The sequence below is a fragment of the Balaenoptera musculus genome, chromosome 1 (genome assembly GCF_009873245.2).
Source record: "Balaenoptera musculus isolate JJ_BM4_2016_0621 chromosome 1, mBalMus1.pri.v3, whole genome shotgun sequence".
Classification (NCBI taxonomy): domain Eukaryota; kingdom Metazoa; phylum Chordata; class Mammalia; order Artiodactyla; family Balaenopteridae; genus Balaenoptera; species Balaenoptera musculus.
This window is the reverse complement of record NC_045785.1, coordinates 59,604,567-59,611,589: the sequence shown is the minus strand read 5'-3', so window position 1 is coordinate 59,611,589 and position 7,023 is coordinate 59,604,567.

The following is a 7,023-nucleotide window of genomic DNA, read 5'->3' as shown; positions in this document are numbered from 1 at the left end:
TCTAGTACGTCATGTTCCCAGTGGTGCTGAATCAATTGAAATTCCAAACACCTGTATTGTCCCCTCTGAGGCTTCTTACCATCAAAATGCAAGATGCTGCAGAGCTCTGAGACAGGTGATAAGAAGGGCCCACTGAGCCAAGAAAACAACAAATAACTTTGTAGAAGCCTCTGGAAATTTAGCATTTCCAATCAAAGCCTTGTCTGCTCTGAGCAGAACTAAGTCCTGCACTCCAAATTATTAGGGCTGGGAATGCAGGAAAACCTGAATCCTGCCTTGTAATCTCTACTTCCTCATATAAGATTTCTGAGGCAGATTTATACAAGGATCAATGCCTAGAAGAGACATAAAATACCGCTTCATCGTGAAAGACGCGTCAGCATCTGATACTGCAATAAGGACTCTCTGGTGCTGGTAGATTAAATTGACCCAATGAAGACTGGACTGGGAGCCAAAGCAATGTCTCCATTTCCACCTTAAGCCCCAAACTCAGATTTCCCCTAGCTAGAAGCAAGGAGAAAAGAGACAAGAGAGGTGCACGGAGCCTGAGCACACTTGCTTCCACATTTCTGCTCATGCCTCTGCCTCTGTTTGCAAATCCTTCTTTAAACAATGCTCCACCTCACACCCTCCAGAAACCTCCCTCAGTGAGTTACTCTTTATCTGTGCCTTCCACTTTAGATATATCCTTGTTGCACATTTCAGCCTCTTTATAATGACTTATCAGGTCCTTTTATTCACTAGAGAATGAGTTTCTTGGAGGCAGGGACCACATCTTGCTAAACTGTCAGATGATTCTAACACAGGACCTGGTGAAACAATAGGTATGACATACCCAGGAACATGAAATCACACATCAACCTTTCTTTCTAGCCTCCAACCTCACTCAACCCTCCAGTCCATCCCTTACCCACAGTTCCCTGCTTTATTCACAACACACAACTCACTGACCTGCAAAACACACCCTCCTGCTTTCACGCATACTATTCCCTCTGTCTGAAATGTTCGCTGATCATTTCAAACAATAAAAATCTTCATCTTCCTCTGAGGTTCTACTCAAATACCGCTTTCTCCACAGAGTCTCCTCTTTGCTTTCCCATCATCTCTTGTTGATGCCTTTCTTTCCACACACATCATACTTTCTCTGCACTGGTCTCCATTTTTACTGGGCTATAAATTCTTTGAAGGCAGGAGTCAGGTTGTACTCCCTTCTCTACCCAAGGGCACTCAGACAGATGCATGGCTCCCTGCTTCTGTCCCTACTAAATCTATTCCACTTTTTGTATCCTCGAAGCTGCAAACCTGGGAAGCGCCTTAAACTCACTCTCATCGGTTACCATTCTCTATATTTCTCGAACTCACTATTTCTTTTCACTACCACCACCCTAGCTCATTGCCTTCCAATCTTTTCTTTATCTAGAGGAGAGCTGCCCTCACTGTCAGTCATCTCCTTGCCTGCAGATTCACTCACTCTCACCAAGGATCTTTTATTCTAGACTCTAAGGACCCTGAGGGCAGAGGCTCTATCTTATTTGTCTTTCTTTTTTGTTAAACACTTCTAAGGGCCTATTATTTACTAGACTCTGTTCTAGCTTTGAAGACAGAAGCACAAGCAAGACTCAGTTCCTGGCACAACGTTTGCTGTATTGTAGAATTTTCAGAAATACTTATGGAGCGAATTAATGAAAAAGGAATGGATGATTTTTTTCAAGTGCATGGATCATCATCTTTCTCCTACTTAAAACTCTTCTGTGGCCCACATATAAGGTTAATTGATTTTCAACAGTTACCAAAGCAATTCATTGAGGAATGAAAGTCTTTTTAACAAATCATCCTGGATCAATTAGATATTTATATTTAAACAAACAAACAAACATTGACCTTTATCTTATACCATATACAAAAAAGTAACTCAAAATGGATCATAGTCCTAACTTTAAAATCTAAAACAATACAACTATTAGAAGAAAACACAGTAGAAAGTCTTTGTGACCTTGGGTTAGGCAATGGTTTGTCAGATATAAGACAAAAAGCACAAAATATAAAAAAATGATAAACTAGAGTTTTGCACTTCAAAACATCATAAAGAAAGTGAAACTGTAAGCCATTGACTAGTGAACTATTAACAACCCATATATCAAATAAAGGATTTGTATTTAGAATCTATCAAGAACATTTATAGCTCAATAAGAAGACAAACAACTTCATTAAAATTAAGCAAAATATTTGAACAGAGACTTCACGAAAGAAAGTACAGTCATCCCTTGGTAGCCACAAGGCATTAGTACAAGGACCCCTGAGAATACCAAAAATCACCAATGCCCAAGTATCATAAGTAAAATAGATTAGTATTTGCATATAACCTATGAATATTCTCCCATATACTTAAATCATCTCTAGATTACTTATAATACCTAATACAATGTAAATTCTATGTAAATAGTTGCTGGCACATGGCAAGTTCAAGTTTTGCTTTTTGGAACTTTCTGGAATAAATAAAATATTTTTCATCCATGGTTGGTTGAATCCATGTATGAGGAACTGAGGATATGGAGGGCCAACTGTATACACATGGCCAATAAGCATATGAAAAGGAGATCAACATTACTAGGTATCACAGAAATGCAAATTAATAATGCAATGAGATACCATACACACCCATTTGCTTTGATGAAATTTAAAGATTGAAAATACCAGTGTTAATGAGATTATAGAGCATCTAAAATTTTCATATACTGCTACAAAATGGTACAAGCACTCTGGAAATTTTTCTTAAAAAGTTAAATGTAAAACAATTTTAAAAAAAAGTTATGCACAGACATTCTGTTCCTAAATATCTACTTAAGAGAAATGAAAACATATCTACACAGACTAGAACATGAATGTTCATAGCTGCTTTATTAAAATTATTTCAATAATTTATTTAGTAGCCAAAACCAGAAAACAACACAAATGTCTATCAACGGGAAAATAGATAAAAGACTGTGGTATATATTCATATACTACAATGGAATAGTACTCAGCAACAAAAAGAAATGACCTATTGGTAATTGCAACAACATAGATGAACCTCACCTCAAAATCATTATGCTGAGTGAAAGAAGCCAAGCACAAATGAGTACATACTATATGAATCCATTTATATAAAATTCTAGAAAATGGGAACTAATGTATAGTGACAGAAACCAAGTCAGAGGTTGCCTGGGGCAGAGTTCAGGGGAGAGACGGGTTGTAAAAGGGCATGAGAAAACTATTGAAGTGATGGAAAATGTTTGTTTTCTTGATTGTGGTAATGATTTCACGGGTGTTTAAATATGTCAAAATTCATCAAATTGTATGCTTTAAATATGTGCAATTTATTGTACTTTAAATATGCCTCAACAAAATTGGGGGAAAGCCCTTAGTGGTTCCCTATCACCAATGAATAAAGTAAAATTTGTGTCACAGGGTTTCATAACTCAGACCCCTGCCTCACTCTGGCCTCCTCTCTAATCGCTTCCCCTGAACACTTTATGTTCTAGAAGGACTGAACAGCATCTCCTCCCTTAAATAATTCTCCTTCTGTCACTTGCTGGACACGTGCTCTTTTTATAGGGTGTTTCCTTTCTGGAAAGTTCACTCATACTCCTGTTCATCTGGAAAATAATTAGTCATTTCTCAAAACTAGGTTCAGTGTGTGCTCAATAAGTAATTGTCCAATGTGTGAATGGGCTCAGGTATACCTCCTCTAGGAAGCCTACTCTGACCCTCTGTACATATCCCCCGGAGTTAGTCACTCTTTCAACAATTTGTTAGTATTCCTTATATCTGTTATCATCGTGTATTGCTTTACATGGAGTACTAAATCTGCTTCCTTACATGTGAACTCCTTGGGAATGTAGTAGGCAGAATTCTAAGAGGCCCCCTCAAATTCTTGTCCAGTGTGCACACTAACCTCTTCCCATTTATTCAATCAGATACTAATCTAGGTGTTGCTATGAAGGGCATTTTGCAGATGTAATTAAGGTCCCAAATCAATTAGCTTTAAGTTAGGGAAATCATCCATGTGGTCCTGACTTAATCATGCAAATCCTTTAAAAGCTAAGCATTTTCTCCAGTTGGTCACAGAAGAGAAAATCATAGATTCAAAGCATGAGAAAGATTCAATGCACCTTGCTGGCTTGAAGATGGAGGACACCAAGTGGTGAGGAATGTGAATGGCCTCTAGGTGCTGAGAGACTCCTAACTGACAGCCAGCAAGGAAAATGGAACTTCAGTGCTACAACCCCAAGGAGCTGAATTCAGCCAAAAATGTAAATGAGCTCAGAAGTGGATTTTTTCCCAGAGCCTTCAGATAAGAATTAAATATGCCTAACAGTTCCATTTCAGCCTTGTGGTATCCTGAGCAATGAAGCCATCCATGCTGTGCCAGGCTTCTGAACTACAGAACTGTTAGCTAGTAAATGGGTATTGTTTTAAACCTCTACATTTGCATTCATTTGTTACACTGCTGCATAAAAATAATACAGGGACAGGAAGCACATCTTAGATATCTTTATAGTACATGGCTTCTCATGTAATAAGTCCTTAATCATGTTTTTCTGAAAAAATTAAAAGAAGAATGAGAAGAAGGGAAGGAGGGAGAAACGAAGATAAAAAAATAAAAGGAATGAAAGAGAAAAAAAAGAGAGGGAAACATTTTAGTTTCCAGAACAGTGGCCCTTGACCTTAGCTATACATTATCATCCTATGGAGAGCTTTAAAAAATATTAGTATCTGGGTTCCACCCCAGTGATTCTGATTTAAGTGAGCCAGGTGTGGCTTAAATCTCCCCAGATGTAGCCCAAGTTGAGAACCACTGCTATGGTTGCTCCACGTGAATTGACTCCCAAGGACCAGTAGCTCAGCCAGAACTTCAGCAGATCCAGGCTCCTGTGGAGACTGGCTGGGTCCTTAGCGTTAACCTGTAGAAAGCCCTTAGTTATTAGCTGTGTCCTATTCCACAGTTAGCTCTTCCCAGGACGTTAATGGGCCTCACTCCAGGAGATATTCATTCTTCTCTCCATTCACAGGTTCCTTAGTTTAGGTTTAAATAATAATCCCTTGGTATTTTAATAAATTCTGGGCTTCCTCCACATTACAACCTTCTTGGACCCTGCTGATCACATAAATTTTTCTCTGCAGGATTCTCTACTGCAATCCACAGAGCAAATGTTGGTAATGTTCTGATTAGAAATGGTGAATGCCATTATCTGGATACTGTCCTTATCTATCACCAACACCTAAACATATTTCTCAGTTAAAAAAATTACCTTAATTGCTAATCAGAATTCTTTGGAGGGCTTTATAATCTAAAGAAGGCTATATTGGGATTCTGAGCTTCAGTTCTGGTTCTGCCCCTTATTAACTATATGAGATATCTGGCAAGATAGTTAACCACTATTTATAATAGTTTATCATCATTAAAATAAAGGAGTCTATATTATCTCATAAGGTTGATATCAGACTCATAGTATGATAATGTAAAGGTTTGTTACAACAGCTTAGGTGTGTATATGTGCATGTATGTGTGTGTGTGTGTGTGTGTGTGTGGTGAGAGTGTGTATGTACACATATACATATATTGTTCAGATTTAACTAATTCACTGGAGTAACTAATATATTTCTGTCACTCTGCAGGGGAGTTTTTTAGAAAAAAATGTAAAATATTTCAATAAATTCTTTTCTTAGGGAAAGAAAGAAGGATGGATGGGTAGGATGCTCTACCTGGCATGAAGATATCAATATGTGGTATTGATTCTTAAGTTTAGCTGGTCTTTCAAAGGTAGCTGAGAGAGGAGAGGGAAAAGGGCATATAGATAAATTTTAGATAAGTCTCTTATGGAGCATACTCTATGTGTCAGCACCTAGGCAGCTATCTAAATAAATGATCTAAATAATTATGCAGAGCAAGCCTGTGAGACAGGTATTTTTATTCCCATTTTTGTAGATAAAACCATTGCAATTTACAGATGAATTGGAACTTGGTCAAGGGCATGCTGTTAGTAAGCCATGGGCCTGAGATTTGAATTGTGGGCTCTTTGACCTGCCAATAAAATCAGCATACTTGGTTTGGGTTGGCAACTATGTTGTCTTGGAATAACATCAGATTGTAAATTAGAAAACCAATTAAATACTATCCTTGAGGCTGAGAGGGGATGATGACAGCATTATACAAGGAAGAACTCTATTCTAAATGTGAAACCTAGCAGGGGAAGGTACTCACAGCTGGGAGCCAATGGCCAGGAGGGGGCAAAGTTCCATGGGAGAGGGATGGGCCACTCGGGTATACCTGACAGGAAGACTGAACAGTTAGGAAAGATGGTAGGTCTTTTTTTTCGGTGGTACCTATACACTACTGCAATGGTTCTCAAGCTTGAGGGTGCATCAGAATCCCCTAAAGGACTTGTTAAAACACAGATTTCAGACCCCATTCTCAGAGTTTCTGAATCTGGGTCTAGGTAAGGTCAGGGGATTTGCATTTCTAATAAATTTCCAGTGATGTTGATGTTGCTGATGTGGGGACTGCAGTTTCAGAACCACTGTACTAGAGATACACAAGTGTATCTGACAAGACCAGTAGATCTCTTTGGAGACCCAGGTCACTATTAGATAGATTATCTAGTGTTTAGTTATCTATCTAGTTACTAGATAGCAGTGTTTAAGAGTGTGAGCACTGCAGCTAGAACATCTGGTTTCAACAGTCACTCTTATTGCTCACTGGGTGGTTGATTTGGGGCATTTTATTTAAATTTGTGCCTCAGTTTAGATAGGTCAATCAATAGACAGATAGATACATAGATAGATAGACAGACAGACAGATAAATAGGCAGACAGGGACTTCCCAGGTGGTCCAATGGTTAAGACTCCACACTTCCACTGCCGGGGTCGCGGGTTCAATCCCTGGTAGGGGAACTAAGATCACACATGCTGCATGGTGTGGTCAAAAAATAAAATTAAAAATAAATTTAAAAAAAGAATAAGCTTTAAAAAAACTAGACAGAC